Source organism: Felis catus, chromosome C1 (genome assembly GCF_018350175.1).
Source record: "Felis catus isolate Fca126 chromosome C1, F.catus_Fca126_mat1.0, whole genome shotgun sequence".
NCBI lineage: Eukaryota > Metazoa > Chordata > Mammalia > Carnivora > Felidae > Felis > Felis catus.
In genome coordinates this window covers 177,112,121-177,132,244 of record NC_058375.1, presented here as the reverse complement: position 1 = coordinate 177,132,244, position 20,124 = coordinate 177,112,121, and the positions used below count along the sequence as shown (strand labels likewise).

The window sequence follows — 20,124 nt, the reverse complement described above, 5'->3', positions numbered from 1 at the left end:
ATTTCGTTTGTGAAATCCTCCTGCTCCATTTTTCCGTACTCTTTTGGGGATTCAGGGTTTTTGACAGACGGGTCGGCAGCTCTGAACATAGACTTTCTGCCAGTGACAATCGGGTCCCACTATTCTAATAGAAATGTCAAGTGTGCTGGTGGTTCTCCAAACCAAGGCGGTGTCTCCCGGGCCTTTGCCTTATAAGGTGTGGGCCTAGGGCCACCTTGACAGGAAGCACATCATAGGTAGGGAACCCCTCTCTCTAAAAACCCTTTAAACTGTGGTTTTCAGGATGCCTTAAAAATGGTTTTGAGGGGCGCCTGTGTGGCTCAGTCAGTTAAGCATCTGACTTCCGCTCAGGCCATGATCTCTGAGTTAGTGGGTTCAAGCCCCCGTGTCCCGGCTCTGTGCTGACAGCTGGGAGCCTGGAGCCTGCTTTGGATTCTATGTCTCCCTGTCTCTCTCTGCCCCTCCCCTGCTCATGCGCTCTCTCTCTCTCTCTCTCTCTAAGATAAATAAACATATAAAAAATTTTCTTTAATATTTTTGAATTGGGGGTGGATTCAAAATTTTTAAAAAGCAACATGAAATTTTGAGTAGAAGGTGGCCTGGCAGCTGGCCCAACCGACTGAATGTTGTCTGTGAATGCATTGGGCCTTCTGCCCTTTCCTTTCACTTCTTGGCACAGCTAGGAAATGATACAGCCCCAAACAGGGTGAACAAAACAGGCTCCTTCTGCAGGCATAACCGGGCCCTTCCACCTGGAGGACCAAGGAGACCAATATCTACATACCTGTAACTCACTCCATGGCTAGAAATTTAGAAGCTCTGTTTTAAAGTTCCAGCTGGCAGGTTTTCTTAACTGTATTTTCCAAAAGCACCCAAGACTGCCTCCTGAGTTGTCAACGCCTGGTCCCCTGTTCCCTGGGCTGTGAGGAACCACCAACACTCAGGGCAACACTCAACTTGTCATAGTCCAGGAAATAGAGCTTACAACTTTCCATCTCCCAGACTGAACTCATGTTTCTGCTCCTAGCCTGCTTCTGTGGTCTCTAGCGTGGGACAACTCAAGTTCTTTTGCAGGCCGGATTCTCTAGCTACTATGATAATAGCTAAGGGCACTATGCTAAGTGCTTTTTGTGTTGTATAGCTGTTCTTTCTTAAATCAGTCCTGGGGTAGGTGTTATTGTTATTTCCACTTAAAAAGAAATCTGAACCTAAGAGGTTAGGTCATTTACTTAAACATGTAATACGTAGTGAGGCCGAATTTGAACCCAGCAATGTGACTCCCATTCTATTACCTATTGGTGTTTTAAATATCTTCCTCAGACTCTAAATTTGAGAAGGATTAAAAGATTTAAATTTTTTAGAAGTCTTAAAAGTGCAAGCAGAAAATATAAGTGAATTGCTTTTAATCTGAAAGTAAGCTTGGAGCAAAGGGCAAAATTACAAAGGAAAAGTGACAGACTTGACTATAGAATTTTTAATTTCTTTCATCAAAAAGACCCATAAAGGTAAAAGACAAGTAAAAACTATCAAAAAAATTTGCAATTTGCAGGGCACCTGGGTGGCTCAGTCGGTTAAGCATCTGACTTTTGGTTTTCGGCTCCGGTCATGACCTCACCATTAGTGAGTGAGTTGGAGCCCCTCATTGGGTTCTGTGCTGACAGCGTGGAGCCTGCTTCAGATTCTCTGTCAACCACCAAGCTCAGTACTGAGAAGGACGTAAGTTACTTCAGTGTTTCTAGAGGGCAACTTGGCCGAACCCAGTAAAAGCCTCAAAAAATGTTCACACCCTTTGCCTCAAAAACTGCATTTCTGGGAATTCATAATACAGGAATTGACAAATGTTTTCTGTAAGAGCCCAGATAGTAAATACTTCAGGCTTTGCAGGCCACATATGTTTCTGTTGCTTCTTTGTGTGTGTGCTTTTGTTTTCAAAACCCTTTAAAAATATGAGAGCTATTAGCTTCAGGGCTGTAGAAAAACAGGCTGTGGACTGAAATTGGCATGAAGGCAGTAATGTGTACAAAGAGTAGACTTCAAGAAAGTTCATCCTAGTGCATTTGGTAATAGCCAAAAAAGAAAGCATGCTGAATGTCTGAGGAGAGAAATTAGTCACAACCAGGTATGAGGAAACAAGTATTTTAAAAGTTTTAAATGTTTTTAAAAGTTGCAGAATGATATTTATTGCATGAGATCGTATTCGTGATTTATTACATTAAGAAAAGCATATCTATGTTATCATCTCAAATACGACATAATCATGTGTATGTACGCATAGAAAAAGATCTGGAAAGCTGTAAACACACTGAGATATTGATAGTGGTCTTGGGCTAGAGGTGAAATTGTAGATATTTGGTTTTCTGTTATGTGTGTGCTTCCTATAGTGAATATGTGTTGCTTTTGTAATAAGCAAAAATATAAGAAACTTTGCTTAGGCAGCAAAAAAGCACTTTTAACTTAGACTTTTGAGAAAATTTCCCCTGAATTCATTCTCCCAGATGGAGTTGTTTGCTGTCTCTTCCATGCTCCTTGAATTCATAACGATCTTTTGAGTACCATTATTTACTTAATTAGAGAATGGTTAATACCATCATTTACTTAAGCATTCCCCTATTATTGGATCAGGGTTCCCAATATTTCACTATTGTAAGTTTGCCAGTTACTTTCTACCAGTTCTCTGCCAGATCCATTTTCCATCCTTCTCTGCTAAACTCTGTGCCTCTGAAGGCAGAACTTTCAAAAACTATTTTCTCTGGGGTCATTCCAGGTAGGATTGACCAATGGGTTATACTGACAATAGGTTGGAGGGGGGAAAAGGAGAAAAGTTGGGGTATTTATTCTCACCTCTTTTCCTGGTTTTGATCTCCTCCCCTTGCCCCTTCAGTCCTAGCAGTGGTCAGTGGCTTCTTATGTTGTCAGAACCTGGGTACCTCCACATCTCTTACCATCTCCATGTCATGTTATATACCTTTGCCCTACCCTAAACCTAACCCAAAACTTCTATAAGTAGTCCCTTCAATAAAATCTCTTCTTTTTGTTTTCAATATATGAAGTTTATTGTCAAATTGGTTTCCATACAACACCCAGTGCTCATCCCAAAAGGTGCCCTCCTCAATACCCATCACCCACCCCCCTTCAACCCTCAGTTTGTTCTCAGTTAATAAAATCTCTTCTGTTGAAACATCTGAGTGGAAGTTGGTTCTTGTTAGGACAGACTGATATGTTAAAGAACACTGGTGAATATCATAGAACTCCAATCTTTTATTTCTTAAGTGACAGGCCCGGATATTCTCAGATTTTATATCTGAGATTTTGACTATTTACAAGGTAATTATAGAATGATTTCAGGTTTCCTGAAGCAGGAATTTAAATTACCGTGGGTCCAGCGTTTGGGAATGTAACACTCTGACTATTGTTCTCTACTTCTCCAATAGTTTTTGAGAAATAACACTCCATTGCATTTTATTGAAGAAATCAAAGAGTCCAGTATAGTGGTGTTCTAACTTAATGTTTTCAGTGGAATCTTTAAGAAAATAAGTAATCTATAGGCACATAACATATAAATAAAAGCCACCTGCAGAGTTAAAGGAACCTTCTTCCTTATGTTTGAGGCATACTCTGCCCCTCTCCCCACCTTCACAGAACACCAGAGCTCTTTGGAACACAGTTTGAAAACACAGATTTAAAGAGTCCAAGTCTAGAAGATATATCCTTCATAAATTTCCAGTGTCTATTATATTTCTTTAGGTTAGATGCCTAGAATTACATAGTCTACAATATGACTACAATATGACAATTGCCCTTCAAAACACTCCTCACTGTCAATGATGTCGCCTATCTCATTACTGTGTCTATTATCAAATACACACCGACAAACAAAAAAACCTTTCCTAATTTCACATCACAGTTTTAGTTGCATTTTTATTACTCCAAGTTCATTTTCCCTCAAATATCTAGCCAACTTTCCTGACATTGTTAGTGAGCAAACATCCCACTAATGTGTAATGATCAATGTATCATACATTAAGCTGTTTTATGCACTAGGCCATATTTCTGAGTCCTCTATTTCCTTTCATTCATCTTCTTTTGGATTATACTGTGCCAACGGCATAGCCTTTTAATTTCAATAAAGCAACTCTGTGCCCAAATTAGCTTTTTCAAATATTGTAAATATTTTGAAAAATAGTCTAAGTATTCTAAATAAATGCTTTCAGATGAAACTGTTGACTTTTTTCTTGTTATAAAATTAACACATTATGAAGAAAAGTTTGTGGAAACTCAAAAAATGTGAAAAAAATATGAAGAAGGAAATAAAACCCACCGCAAATACTGTAACCGTTAGCATTTTAGAGTATAATGTTCCATCTTCTCTCTCTGTATCATTTTTACAAATGTTACTAAACATACTGTTTTGCGAGCTGTTGTTTAATCATCATATATGAGCATTTTGCCATATCATTAAATGATTTATATATTTTTTGAAACATGATTTAATTTTTTTTAAGGTTTATTTATTTTTGAGAGAGAGAGAGGGAGAGAGAGAGAGAAAGGCAGTGTGAGTGGGGGAGGGGCAGAGAGTGAGGGAGACACAGAATCCAAAGCAGGCTCCAGGCTCTGAGCTGTCAGCACAGAGCCCAATGTGGGGCTTGAACCCACAAACTGTGAGATCATGACCTGAGCTGAAATTGGAAGCTCAACTGACTGACTCAACATGACCTGAGCTGAAATCAGAGGCTCAACATGACTTTTAATGACACGTTAGCCAAGGGCTCTAGAATCAGGGTCACTAGTAGCAGTGGCAGCAGGCAGTTCTCAGCTTTCTAGACTGAGTCATACCTTTTCCTCCGTCATATTAAACTCGCTTGAAGTCTCCAGTTGTTCCCTCATAGATCAACATTGCACACCTGCCCCTGCCACACCTCATAACCTGAAATCAGCTGCTAGACATGTGAAATTGGTTTTGACTGTAGTTGGCTGGATTTTAATGATTTTTGCAGCATTTTCCACCTGTATATCTTCTGTCAAGTGTATGGAAAGATGACGCAACCATAGTATATTAGGTGGTTAACAAATAAGGAAAATGTAGGTTATCCACACAAGGACTAGATTTGAATTAATTCTAAGAGTTTCCTAGCACCATATTGCACAATCTTATGGATTCCTTTTAAATCATTAACTAGTACGAATCATTTATATTTGTCTTAGAAAAGATTGAACAACTCTCGTGAAAACACAGCAGAGCTGTGATTTCTTTTAAAGATTTGAGGGTGGGGCGCCTGGGTGGCTCAGTCGGTTGGGCGGCTGACTTCGGCTCAGGTCATGATCTCGTGGTGCGTGAGTTCGAGCCCCACGTCGGGCTCTGTGCTGACAGCTCGGAGCCTGGAGCCTGTTTCAGATTCTGTGTTTCCCTCTCTCTGACCCTCCCCCGTTCATGCTCTGTCTCTCTCTGTCTCAAAAATAAATAAACGTTAAAAAAAAAATTAAAAAAAAAATAAAAAATAAAGATTTGAGGGAGAAATCATTAGCATTTGTGATAGTATATTACAACTTTTTCAGTTGTTCTTAAGTTACAGTGAAAATTTACTGAACTATATAATCTAGGGGGTATCAGATATAATATTGAGGGCTACAAGTAGCTAAGGTATCAAAAGCAAAGGATAGATTTTTTAGAACAAGTAATGCATGTATATTTATAGGTGTTTTCCAATTCCTGGGCTTATAGGCTTCTAACAAAATTTTATTGGGTTTATATATTTATCTTTGTTCTATCACACTACACACACACACACACACACACACACACAATGTATATATGTTAATTTTCATAAAATGGGAATTATATACTTTTTCACTTACTTTTCCATGTTCCTAGAGGTAAAATATAGTAAATGTCAAAACCTTGAATTATATGGACCCTTAGGGTCTGATCTCCACTCTGTCTTAATTAACACTGGATTAAATTAAGTTAAACGCTGGAATCTGAGAGCAAAAAGTTTGGGGGAGGGACACTGGATTGCCTTCCCCTGTCTTCATTTGAACATTCCTTACTAAACTGCCCAGCCCAGCCCCTGCTGATTAGTGTAGAGTGTTCTTGTGGTTTAGTACAAAGGTTATCTGCTGGAGCATATTATCAATTGAGTCATTTCCTCCAATTCTTAAACTTTCCTGAATATTTTCTTGTTTACATTAGCTATCCAGAGAAGACCCTAAAATCAATTTATTGTTGGATCCTCCCTGATACTCTTTAGTTTGTAAAATCATTTTATTGCATACTTTGTAATCTCAGAATATTTATATCCTGATTGCTTATTCCTTTGGTGTGTTTTGCTTTGGAATAAGTTGGCGTAGCTTTACAAATTTTTAACAATTTTTACGAATTGTTAACAATTTCGTAATCTATCTTTTGGATATTGCATGACAAGTATGATTATGACATTCATTTCATGGGAATAGAACATCAAATATCTCTTAATTTCTTAGCTATTCAGTAAGAACTTTAAAAGGCTACTTTAAAATATCTAACATACAAAATCAAGTTCTTTTCCTAAACTGCACCCATATTATCTCCATTACACATCATGTTACCAAATCATTCTCGTAAAAACTTAAGGCAACAAGAGACTAGAAAGGCAAGAGGAGACAAATAGATCTCTCACATGCTGATTATACTGGGTTTTTAATTTGTTAACTAACTTCTTTTTCCGGTATTTAAGTGCCTTTGGAGACACATTTGGGCACATAGGCTGTATTACTACTCCTAATACCTTACAACTTAAAAATAATGCTAGCTTTTAAAATGCCTTCACAAATATTAAATCTGACCCTAAATGATTATCATAAGTGTTTTTATAGAATGTACTGACACTGGAATATTTGCTTATTGTGACTAATCTCAGGTTTCCACAAAAGAAATGTTATAAATGGAAAGAAAACCTTGGAAAATTAGAAAGAACATACACTTGTCTCCTTTTTTGGTACTTATTTCAGTGTCTTTCTTCATACACATTTTCCCCCTCTTTTTCCACAAGAAAAGTTAAATATATTACCTGACAAATACAGTTACATTTTATGTTGGAAATAATAGTAAATGCAATTCAACAGATGCTTCTGTGAGGACCAATGAATTAAGTGAAAGGTGCAGGGCATTGCTTGACAGGATGAGGAAAAGCAGTGAATTTCCAGTCACCATTCACTTCTCCACACCATTTCTGGCCTCCTGCTTTCCATCTTACATAGTCTTATGTTCTCTGTCAGGGTGGAGGTCCCATCCTTAATACACTCCAGAACCTAGGAAGAGGTCAGCATACAGCAGCAGCTATCTCTAAGTTGTTGCTGTTGAAGTCACAAATTAAAACTTGAAAAAAATCTTTGGTGTTACCATTTACCATAAACCTTTCATCAGCTGAAAATTGCTTCCTACTTTATCCACTGTGAATCTTAAACACACATCCCAAACATTGCTGTCTTGCCTTCCACTATCTTTTTGCTCTAAGTTATTCTTTTGCTCCTAAATATAGGCAGAAATTACACAAATTTCAATTGATTTTACCACTAATATCATGGGATGAGTTATCTTGGTTTTTTAATTTGGATTTGGAGGCAAGAGTCTTAAAGGAGGGTTTTTGAGCATTGTAGTTGCATGGAATACCAATAATTATAATTTTCTTTCCTTAGCTCTCAGGGAAAGTGAATATAGTAGTAAGAGCATAGAAAGTCTCACCAACCAAGCACAACGTAAAAGTGACTCTGAAAAGGATTCGAAAACCTTTCTCATATGAGTAGAAAAACATTTCAACATTCATTTGATTTTATTTCTCCTCCCTAAAAGAGATACCAAATATTAAAGCACCTAATAAAGGGATATGCATACTTTAAGACAAATGTTAATCTACCTACATTTTTGTAACTATTATTGCTATGTGTACATACATACAAACAGTTCTAGGGAAACCCGGAAGAGCTTAAAAGCCATAATTATTACAAAAGATCTTCCTGATTACACAGTTCCCTGTGGCACTTGCTAATGTCATAGAATTTATAATGTAACTTACTGAACTTGGTAGGACAGATCCGTTTACTCATTTACTCATTTGGAGATGTTTTAATAGTCATTTTAAATATGCATTGCTAAACTGAGGTCCTCAAGATTGTGCCTATATAATACACATATTTTTAAATGACATTGCATATTAGAAATATGCCAATTATTAGAAATATACAAATAGATTCTGTACTGTTACTATGTATCAAGGCTTATGTTTTTTTGAAGTCTTTACAATGTTAGCATTACATCTTATGATGTGTATGTGTTATGCGTGTGTTTTTAATTGTTAGAGATATAATTTGACATGCAATACATCAAGGTCAAGAAATGCATTACAGCTTTTCTTTTTCTTTTCCTTTTTTTTTAGTGAAGTGCAATAGTGAAAAAGGGGAAGAGTAGAACAAAGAGATCTGTAACTGACTGTGAACAATCAATTGAGATAACTCACTACCTTTGGACCAGCTGTATTAAAGCTTTTCTAAGAATTTTATTTGGAGAAACCATTTTATGGAAAAAACATAAACCTTTCAATCTTCTTTGACGTGGTACATCACTACCTGGTAGCAACTCCCTAGAATCCAGTGCATCTAGTAAACAGAAAATTTGTCCAAAAACTATTTTCAGAATTACTTATAAAGAAAAAAATATGGTAGATTTTGTGCAGTATTTGTCATTTCCTTAAAACCACTTTTGTGTTTTGTTAATAAAACAACTTTTCTCATGAGAAACAATAGAAAATATAAATAACTATAGAGAAGTACTGAGTTACCCATGCTTTCACCACCACCTACCTGTTGTTAACATTTGGGGTAGATATTCTTCTAGAATGTTTCTGTGCACATTTTTTTTTCTAACAGAAACCATTTTTGTTTTTAAAATTTTCTATTTTATTAATGCTCCTATTTTTATCAGTTGCTATTTGAATCATAACTCTGGGCATGGATACTGGTTGATGATCTGGGAAATAAGTCACCCTTCCCTGCCAAACCCACTTAATCTTGGAAACCATGGACATCCCCACTATCCAAATAGATGATGAAACCCAAATGCCCCTTGATCCAAGGTCTCACATTCATGAGCTAATCAGATTGCTCTGCTGAGTTCAGATAATGAGAAACAGATTGGCGAGTTAGCAAACATGGCAAAAGCAAAAAGAGTATGTAAATAAATAACTATTTAAAAGCCAAATTGTGGGATGATGTCATGAAGTACAGTTGGGATCAGACAAGCCAGGGCAAATCAAAACTTCTTGCAAGTCAAGCAAGTATGAAAGCGCAGAAAAGATATGGAGAGGAGTGTGGGGAGCCAGACGTGTTCTCTCTGACCCACTGGCCGTACTTCAAAGTGATACTGACGGAACTAAAATCTGATAATGTCGTATTTCTGCTTACATACTCTTTAAAGGTGGCTTCACGGGCTCTTTGTGATCTGATCCCACCCTACCTCTCTAGTGCCACCATCAGAATCTGCAGTTGTATGCTTTGCTCTATCTGTGCCGAGTTTCCCTATGTCTAAAACAGTCACTTCTTCTGAGAAGCCTTCTCTGATTTCTGGTTTATGACAGGTGGCCTTACTAGGTGCTTCCATAGCACCCTTTAACCTCCAAGGCTGCAGGGCCCAACACCTCACATAGTACCTGGATTATAATAGGCGTTCAAACTGACTAGACAAAGCACCAGGAGAGAAGCAGACATCTCACAAGTGTGCACGAGATTGCATGTGGCCAAGAAAAGAGGGAGAGAGAAGAAAAGGCACCTAGATGTGGTACTACTTGAGATTTTTTTGGATCCAGTTTTGGCGTATGTGATCCTTTCAATAACTGCACTACTATGCACGTAGTCGGGTCCCGTTCGTTGGTTTGCACACAGTGATTAGCACAAACATACAAAAGGGCAAGGGTGATATTCAAAATATTGAACAGCTGTGGTATACTGCAGTGCTGTGAGGTCAACGTTGGGGTTAGCCCGCATCAGGCAGTCTCGACCAAGGCAGCAGCCTGACAGGCACCAGGCACATGCCTTCAGGTACACAGCACTATTGCCAGAAGTGTTATCTTCCATAAAAGGCCTTGGCCTACTATGAGCACATGGCATTGTGGTCTAGCGTAGACAGCGGTGGCCTGCTGGTTGGCAGGTACCAGGTTGGTCTCCTCAGTAGTGCCCACCTGGGGTCCTTGGGGCCAGATTGACCAGATTAGCTGACATGGACAGTGGGTACTTATTAATTGGTTTGGAAGCATTTCGATGTCTTAACAACCATGTAGCCATACTGATTTTATTTACTGAATATTAGCCTTACAGAAGGGCTTATTTAACTTGCACTGGGCGCCGAGCAAGAGGAAAAGGAAGGGATCAGATTTCATTACTGGACTTTGGGCTTCCCCAGAACTCTGGGGTCTATAAGGTTACTCATCCATGACTGTAGTACAAAGGAGAAAACGATAAATGCCTTAAAAGAAGAGCTGTTGGGTCACAGGTTCAACAGTATCCCATACTGCTCACCTAGTTATATATAAGAAAGGATCACGTCCTTTTTGGGACCAATAAGTTGAGATTAACATTGTCATTGGATCAAGGTCTGTTTTCTGCACTGCTTGTTGGTAATAATTGAGCAATGTCTTACTTTTTGGCCTCCACTGTATGACCCAATTCCTTTTGTTTGGGAAGACACCTGGGACTCTGTGCATGTAGTCTGTGTTGTATGCATCCTGTGGTTGGTGCATGGCTAAAGGGGTACACTGAGACCACTACACTTACAGCTTTAGGTTGGGACCAATGAGATAATTCTAGGTCAGGCTTTTTCCCTGGAGCTTGGCATAAAACAAAACAAAACAAAAACAACAGCAACAAAAACACACACACGCACACAAACAAAAAGATTGGCTCAAAACACTATTCCCACAAAAGGCCACTTTGCAAAATTTTGGGAAATTCAGGTATGAAAAGAAGGTGAAATGAGTGGGTTTCAGCACTCTTTCAAGAAGACTGATCGAAGGGAGTGGAGGGTTGAGCCTTAAGACTTCCTACCCAACTCATGGGCAAGGAAGCCGGGTAGAACTGACCAGGCAGCACAGCCTCAGGCTGGTTAGAGTGAAGAAAAGGCACAACCGCTGAGGCTTTTCCAGAAGTGGGTTATTGGGACAGCTAGTGTAAGCAGCTCACTTCTGGCACTGAAGAGATCCTTGTTTGGGGGTGGAGCTTAGGGGTAGGGCGTGGGGCTAGGTGTGCTGAGGGACCTCAACCCAACAGTGGTGATCTTTTGGCAAGCTTTTCAGAGCCTTTCATTGATTACCAATCACTTTCTAACAGGGAAGAGCACTAGGGAGTCACTTCCCTGCCTGGTGTTGGCTCCTGGATAATCTTTCACATGTTGTGCGTACTTAATTCAAGGAGCATTTGTGTTTTGACAAATAATTTTTACAACTTATTTTCCATACCAATGCCAGGTTTACACTGATTAAGATTCACACAGTTATTTGTATGCAAAATCTTTCCTAATTAGTTAATTAGTATATCAAATCTGTATGCCTGTTTATCATGTTCCCAGCACTAGGTTTTCGAAAAATTCAGACAACATATAAGATATAGTTTCTATCCTCAAGGAATGTATAATTCAAGAGAGAAGATTAGCATTCAGCAAACAATTAAGCAAGAAATGAGTGATGAACTAGGATGCTGATGAGAAGTATAATTCAAATGCAGGAGAAAAGAATCTGGTACAGGTTAGAATAAGAGACTGTTGCAGGAAAATGAGACTCAAGACAGGCCCTCAGGATGGAAAAATTTTAGGAGAGGATGAAAGAAGAACAGCTTTTCTGACATAAGAAATCACCTGAACCAAGGAACAGAGGCAGGACATGAACATTAGGTACTCAGGGACATCCAGGAGAGATGTGTGACAGGAATGAGGGCAGGTACATGGGAAATAAGTTTGGGTAGGTAAGGTAGAGCCCTATTTCCGTCACCTCAAAAGTCAGTCAGTTTGAACTCGACATTACAGACCACTGCTGTTCAATAATAATGCCACGTATGTAATTTAAAACTTTCTATGTCACACTAAAAAAATAAAAAGAAACAACTGAAAATAATCATATATTTTCCCTAACCCAATATATCCAAAATATTACCGTTTTAACATGTAATCAATATTAAAAAAATTTTACACTGCTTCAGTTGTTAAATTTAAATTAAAGACAAATTCATTTCCTCACTTGCACAAGCCACATTTCAAATGCTCAATAGCCACACGTGTCTAGTGTTGGGCAACATAGCTATAGACAATTGCGAGATTATTTAGCAGCTGAATAATAAGCCAAAGTTGAATAGTATCTTGGGAGAATTTGTTGTCAATGAAATGCAGAGTGCATTGAAGGGTGTGATGATTGCGGGTGAAGAGGGAAGTTAGATTTGGAATGAGTTATATGTGGGTGCTGAAATGGTTGCCGTGGGACAGGGCAAGAGGATAGGGCAAATCTGAGAGATGCTTCAAAGAAATAATTGGTGTGCCTTGATGACTGACTGGTAATGAGAAAAGAAAAAAAATAATTCACGAGTGGTAGCCAGCCTCCACACAGCCCTCAGTGATCCTCGCCTCCAGGTGTGGTATGTGTGACCAATAGAATAAGGCCACAGTGATAGGACTTCACTTTCAAGATTAGATTATAAAAGATACTCTGGCTTCTGTTTTGGTGTTTCTCTGTCTTGGCTCACTTACTCTGGAGAAATGGAGCTGCTATGCTGTGAGCAGCTCCGTGGAAAGGCCTATGTAGCAAGGAACTGAAGCTTGACAATGAGCCCATAAGTGAGTTTGGAAGGGGGTCCTCCTGCCCCAAATGAGCATTCAAATGACTGTAGTCCTAGCAAACACTGTGACTGCAACCTCAGGAGAGACTCTGAGCCAGAACTACCTCTCAGCCTCTCTCTGATTCCTAAACCTCAGAATCGGAGAGAGATAATAAATATTTATTATTTTAAGCTGCTAAACTTGGGGGCAAATTGTAACAGCAACACAGAATGATTGCATCAAGCAGTAAGAAAAAGATAACTTCGTTTAAAATAGGCAAGAGATTTGAACAGCCACTTTACAAAAGAAGAGAGGCAAAGAACAAAAGTGCTCAATTATTATTAGACACCAGGGAAATGCAAATTGAAACCACAATGAGATAACACTACCCGCACATCAGTAGGGTAAAAATAAAGACTGAAAGCATAAAATGTTGATGAGGATGTGGAGCAACCAGAATTCTTTTAAAATTAAGATATAATTCATGTACCAATCAGTTCACCCATTTATAGTATACAATTTAATGACTTTTAGTATAGTTCACCCATCACCACAATACGTTTTAAAGTATTTTTATTACTCCAAAGAAACCCAATACCTCTTAGCTGTCACCTTTCCTGAACCCTAGTCTACTTTTGGCTCTGTACATTTGCTTATTCTGGACACTCATGTTAATGAAATCACAGAATATTTGGTCTTTCACACTTGGTTTCTTTCACTTAACATAGTGTTTTCAAGGTTCATCTATGTTGTAGCATGTAGCAGTACTTCATTTTTTTCATAGCCAAATAATATTTCATTATATGAATATGTCACTTTTTTTTAACCCATCAGTTGATACATACTTGTTTCTACTTTTTGGTTATTATGAGTAGTTATAAACATTTGTGTGGACTATACTTTCATTTCTTTGGGGTATATACATAGGAGTGGAATTACTAGGTCTTATGGTTGTCTATATTTAACCAATTGAGGGATTCCCAAATTTTTTCAAAATGGTCATATAATTTTACATTCCCACCATCAGTATATGAAGATTATTATTTCTCTGTATCTTCATCAACACTTATTACTGTCTGTCTTTTTGATTATAACCATCTTAGTATCAAGTATCTCATTGTGGTTTTGATTTGTACTTTCTTGATGGCTAATTATATTGAGTATCTTTTCATAAGATTATTTATCATTTGTAGATCTTCTTTGGAGAGCTGTCTATTCAGATCCCTTGCTCGTTTGTAAATAGAAGGATCTGTGTCTTTTTAAAATTAAGTTGTAATAGTTCTTTACATGTTCTAGGTACAAAATCTTTATCAAATACTACATTTGCAAAGTTTTTTTCCTATTCTGTGGGTTTTCTGCAACCAGAATTCTTTTTTTTTTTTAAGATTTATTTTTAGAGAGAGAGAGTGCAAGTGGGGAGAGAGAGAGAGAGAGAGAGAGAGAGAGAGAGAGAGAGAGAGAGAGAGAGAATCTTAAGCAGGCTCCATGCTCACCACTGAGCCCGATGCGGGGCTTGATCGCATGACTCTGGGATCATGACCTGAGCCAAAATCAAGAGTGGGATGCTCAACAGACTGAGCTACCGAAGTACCCCTAGAAAGAATACTTAATCCAAAATGGTATAAACACTTTTGAAAAACATCTTGGGTTACATAATTTGCCCAAGGTCACTAAAGTCAGCATGCTAGGGACAAGACAGGACCAACTACATTAATTTCTAGGATCTGCCTGTAGCAAAATGAAAATGTGGTGCACCTTGTTAAAAACTTGTTAAAAATAGAACATTAAACCAAATGCAGAGCCTTTCTAAGCATGAGGCCTTGTGAGACACAGGCTATGTGCACATGAAGCTAAGGGAACAGGGAAGATTATATAATCTTGGGCTGTTTAACAGGAAAGCCCATGCTCTTTCCAATTAACCGTACTGCGTTGAGGGATCCATTCATTTTTTTGTGCACACTGAATGATGGCAATGTCAGATGGTGATATAAAATATTGATGTCCCATAGCTGTTTAAAAACTGAATTGCAGGTCAGAAGTTCCTTCTGGGATGCCTGTTTGTCTTTTGTTCAGTGGGCATTCAGTACATATATTTGAACTAAGTTAGAAAAGTAACTTTTGACCAGTCTTGACAGTATCTTCTTAAATGTTAATTTGCTAGGATTAACTCTTTTAACTCCCCTCCCTCTGAAATGCTTCACTGAATTCCTTTTTTCTGACAAATGTGCCAATGCTTTAGCGGTGATGAAATGTTTGCTGCTGGACATCTGGGTGCATTGGGATACAGAAGAACATTCTTCTGAATCAACAGTGGATCCTAATGTATAAGGTAAATCTTGAGTAATTTTGAGTATACTTTGAGTAATACTTCGAGTATTTTGAGTAAGCTACGTTCTGAATAGAATTAGGCTTTCGTTGGTAACAGTTAACTTTCAGTTTTGTTGGTGAAGACGTTATCTATCACCTCTTAATGGGACAGATTTTTGCCTGCTATTGAAGAGGAGTAGGGGATCAATAACTTTTCCAAAAAACTTGAAATATACCAATCCTAATGTAAAAGAAGTTCTTTTTTTTTTTTTTTAAATTTTTTTTTTCAACGTTTATTTATTTTTGGGACAGAGAGAGACAAAGCATGAACGGGGGAGGGGCAGAGAGAGAGGGAGACACAGAATCAGAAGCAGGCTCCAGGCTCCGAGCCATCAGCCCAGAGCCCGACGCGGGGCTCGAACTCACGGACCGCGAGATCGTGACCTGGCTGAAGTCGGACGCTTAACCGACTGTGCCACCCAGGCGCCCCTGTAAAAGAAGTTCTGCTGTGGTAAGGTTAGGATTAAACTACATCAGTGTCCTATTATCAAGCGTTATTTCATCTGATCCTCAAACGAGAGAATACTAAGCTTATATTTTTAGTTAAAAAAAAATCTTCAAATTCAAGCAAAGTCTTTCATGTCAATCTCCGCTAGTCCAACGACGCCGGTGAAGCCCAGCCCGAGAGCCTCCAGGGAGCCACTTCTCTTTGCCCAGTCAGCGGGCGTCAGCGGGCGTCAGCACTCGGCCGCTCCAGCGATGCCGGATCTCGCCTTCCGCCTTCGCCTAGGCCCCGCCCCCTAGCCAGGCCCCGCCCCCTAGCCAAGCCCCGCCCCGTTCGCTTCTTCCGCTCTCCACCCATTTCCTCCCGCAGGGGTTTTCGCCCTGCCTGTCAGCGCCCTCCCGTAGCGGAAAATCCCGCAGTGGGCCTCTCTGGCCGCCTGGAGGACTTGTCATCTGTGTCTGGAGGCGCCCGGCGGCGGCGGCGGCGGTGGGCGGGTCTGAAGTGAGGCGCGACGAGCCACTCTTGTGCGCCTGCTCTGAGTACTTTAAGTTTGTGGGTGTCTTCGCTATGGGGCTGCCAGAGATGTGGAGCTTCATGTGCAGGTGAGTGAGCTAGCGAGCTGCCAGCGCAGGCTCCTGGCTGCGCTCGCCGAGGTGGCAGAGGGTTGCAGGTGGCGACTGCCTGGCCTCGAAATTTCTGGTCACTTTTGGAGGCTCAGCTCTTAGATCTGAGCCCGGGCCCCTTTCTGTTATGTCGCTCTTACTGTGTTTAGGCGCCTTCTTCGCAGCATCACCTTCGTTTTCTGCTATTCTGGTTCATATTCAGCCTTGACCCTGTGGTGTCTCCGCATTGGGTGGGGACCCCCAAATGTGGGGCAACGATCAGGTGGAAGGGGCGGGAGGTGTAGGAATTCACCTGAGGCAGAACAAAGAAGATAGAAGTTTATTGACTATATCGTAAGGGAGCCGCGAGCAGGACTGCATGGAAGAGGCTGCACGGAGGCCGTGAATGGGCCTGTTTTTAAAGGGGAAAGTTGAGGTGTGGCCACGTATGGAATTCATTTCTTGGCAACTGTGCCTAGTGGTAAGTAGCTCATTGGTCGGTTAGGGCCACTGAATATCTCGAGATGGGTCGCCTGGTGGGCCGATATGTATTCTACGTTCCGTTGCTCAAGCCTGTGTGCCTAAAAGCGGTCTCCCCAGGGCACACACAACTTTCTTTACTTTTGACTCCCATTTCTTTCCTTTCTTCAAAGCTGAGTATAGTTTGGGGGGACACGCGGGGTTTCAACTCGGAGGATTTTCGTGCTGTGTTTTGTGCGGCTAACAAACGCTCCTGCTTTGGCAGCTGTTACACCTGTGCACGTGGTGTGCCTTTCTCGTTCAGTTCTGTTGGCTGGCTCCAGCGTTAATACAGGTGTACGGACCATCCAGGTTAGTGTTGTGGACACATATTGTGGTTTGGTGGAGTATGTGTGCGAACTTGGTGTTCAGCTTTTGAAAGCGCTGCTGAATGCATCTTGAGCTCAGTTAAGGAAATCTAGTCGTAATGAGTTTAGGAAGTTAGGCTGCATCAGTCTTGAGGCTTACTGCCTGCCCCTGTGCATTCAGGTAGCAGCTGTGACCACTTGAAAAGAGAGCCATCTTATTTACTCCATAACTTCAGTTGCTGGGTTCTTTAGCTTTTGAGTTTGCCTTGGGGGAAAGGGATGAGAGCATTTCTTTGGTTGAAGAACAGTGGTTACTGCTTTAGGGGAAGATGTCTGGTTGTTTAACATTGTATTCACAGACCTGGATCTCAATAAAAGAAAAGTGGAAGAGTTTCTTTTTTTTGTTTTGTGTTTTTACTTAAGTAATCTTTACCCCCCCCAAACCCATGTGGGGCTCAAGCTCACAACCTTGAGATCAAGAGTTTCACGCCTTTCTGGGGTACCTGCGTGTCTCAGTCGTTTAAGTGTCGGACTTCGGCTGAGGCCATGATCTCCAGATCTCCAGGTTCCTGAGTTCGAGCCCCACGTGTGGCTGGCTCTGTGCTGACAACTCAGAGCCTGGAGTCTGCTTCAGATTGTCTTCCTCTGCCCCTCTCCACTCACCACCCCCCCCCCCCATACAAATAAACATTAAAAAAAAAAAAAAAAAGAAGAAGAGTTGCACGCTCTTCCGACTAAGTGAGCCAGGTGCCCAGCAATGTGAATGCTTTCTTTTTTTTTTAATAGCATTTTATTTTTTAAAGTAGGCTCCATGCCCAGTGTGAGATCTCAAACTCACAACCCTGAGATCAAGAGTTGCACGTTCTACCAGCTGAGCCAGCCAGGCGTCCCATTTGTTTTTGTTTTTTTAATACCTTGAAATTAGTTGTCCCTGTGTCTCTGAACATGGCAAATATTAAGAAAATCAGCACATGTCATTATTGCTGCTGCTTTTTGAAGTTGTGAGTAAACACCGGATTATTTGAGAAACAAATAGGAAGACATATTGGTTAACAAAATTAACTGACTTGGGAAAGAATCTGACACCCCTAGAGTTCAAGTTGGCTTTATTCCACCCTCTGATCTCAAGGTTGCAGACTCGTTAGGTGAGTCCCGGACCATTTTTGGGGTTTAAATCAGGTCTTTTCCAGGACCTTGGAGTGGATATTACCCTAGCAAAGCAGAGACCTGAGGCCAGTGTCTTCTAGTCTACAATAGCCTAACCCACAAATGTATTAAGGAACAGGGTGCCACAGAGTGCTTCTGAGAGGAAATAAGTCCTCTCAGCTGTGGTTGACATTGTTGGGCAGTCCCCTCTTGAACTCTGGTTTCCCTTGACTTTTCTGGCACTGTCTTTCCCTCCTCCCTCTCCACTACTTCTTATCTTGCCCCAGTGCCAGTACAGCCCTTGGGTTTTTTGGGGGAGAAGGTTCCAAATAAAGCACAGTTCTCTGAAGAAAACTCTCAAATGTGTATGTCTAATCTTGATTTATCCAAAGTGCTAGTGCTGGCCACACTCACCTGAATGTCTCATTTGTACCTCAACTGTAACTTGCACGTAAGTGTAACCCTTACTCCTCATCTGCACTTCCAATTTCTTGGAACTCTTACTATTCTTCTACGTTTTTAAAGTTATGTAAATTCTCCCACATTCCCAATTCTTATTTCTGACTGCTGATTCAAATTTGAACAACCGTTTCAAATTTTTCACTTGTTCATTTTGCAGAAACTTGTTGGTGGACTTCTTCCCAGTTTGAATAGCTTCCGCATCTCACTGCCAGGTTAATCTTGCTAAAGTTCAGTTCAGTGTCTGCCATTCTTCTCCTAAGAAGTTCTTAAAGGTGTCCTCCTACCTCTGGAATTAAATAAAAATTTCCCAGCCCGATTTCAAAGATTTGGCCCCAATTTACTCATGAATTCTACCAGACTTTTATATTCTAGCTTCTGGGAGTTCTAGGCACTTTTGTTATCCTGTAGCCAATCTGGACTACTTGTTATCTTCCTTATTAAGGCCTTGAAGTCCCAAAGGAAAGCAGACAAGAAACAGATGTTTAAATAAAAGTAATAGTTATAAACTCTGATAGTGTCTTAAAGGAGAAGTATAAGTATGAGAAGAATGGGATTTAGAAAGGAAAGAGACGGTCAGGGAGGCTCTTCAAAGAGATTGATCTTTTAAGTTGTTAAAGGCACTCAGGTGCCTTATCCATTTGCTGTGTACTCTGTTGAACTACACTATTTTGGTTCTTCTTGAGCTGCCTCTTTTCTCTTTCACTACATACATAGTTGTATCTGAAGGCTCAATATTTGATTCCCTTATATTTTTTTCTGTGTTAGGAGTCACAGACCCAAATGCAGAGGCTAGGAAGGAAGCATTGAGTGATGCTGTCTAGATGACAGCACTGGGGACTAGTAGGGAACTATGAGCTAGAGAAAGTGCTCTGTCTAAAGGAGCCAGCTTCTCAGCCCCAGGCATTGTTGCCATTGTAGAATGTAGACCTGCGGTTTCCGTAACTAATTTTTCTGGGAAACTGCATTTTTAGGTGGAACCTTTTGGTTTTATTGTTTTAAATTTTTTTTTCAATGTTTTTTATTTTATTTTTGGGACAGAGAGAGACAGAGCATGAACGGGGGAGGGGCAGAGAGAGAGGGAGACACAGAATCGGAAACAGGCTCCAGGCTCCGAGCCATCAGCCCAGAGCCTGATGCGGGGCTCGAACTCACGGACCGCAAGATCGTGACCTGGCTGAAGTCGGACGCTTAACCGACTGCGCCACCCAGGCGCCCCGGAACCTTTTGGTTTTAAATGTTTGTTGTTTTAAAACACTGCTGACCAGACAAAACACATTTGTAGACCCAGCATTCAGGCCACTAATTTTCAACTGCAGATCCTTCATCTACTCCTCATAGAGAGCTGGCAGGTAATTTTGTGACATGTCTTCAGTTCTAACTTTTCTTTCAGACTCCAGTCTGCTTGCTCTTGAATGTTTCTACTTATGTCAGTACAGTCTCAAGAAACTGAAA

The 20,124-nt window shown here is 40.3% G+C and overlaps 1 protein-coding gene across 6 annotated transcripts in view; it reads left to right on the top strand.

The window, feature by feature from the left end:
* HIBCH (3-hydroxyisobutyryl-CoA hydrolase) overlaps positions 1–20,124 on the top strand; it is a 117,970-nt gene that overhangs the window by 1,118 nt on the left and 96,728 nt on the right. For 2 of the 6 annotated variants that reach the window (XM_019838373.3, XM_019838371.3), the window contains exon 1: positions 16,018–16,237. The exons of 1 other annotated variant lie outside the window; for it this stretch is intronic. The gene's annotated coding sequence lies outside the window, so the exon portion shown is untranslated. Of the gene's footprint in view, positions 1–15,082; positions 15,153–16,017; positions 16,238–16,982; positions 17,069–20,124 lie in introns of those variants that run through there. 3 more of the 6 variants (XM_045034137.1, XM_019838372.3, XM_045034138.1) reach the window with 3 other exon arrangements.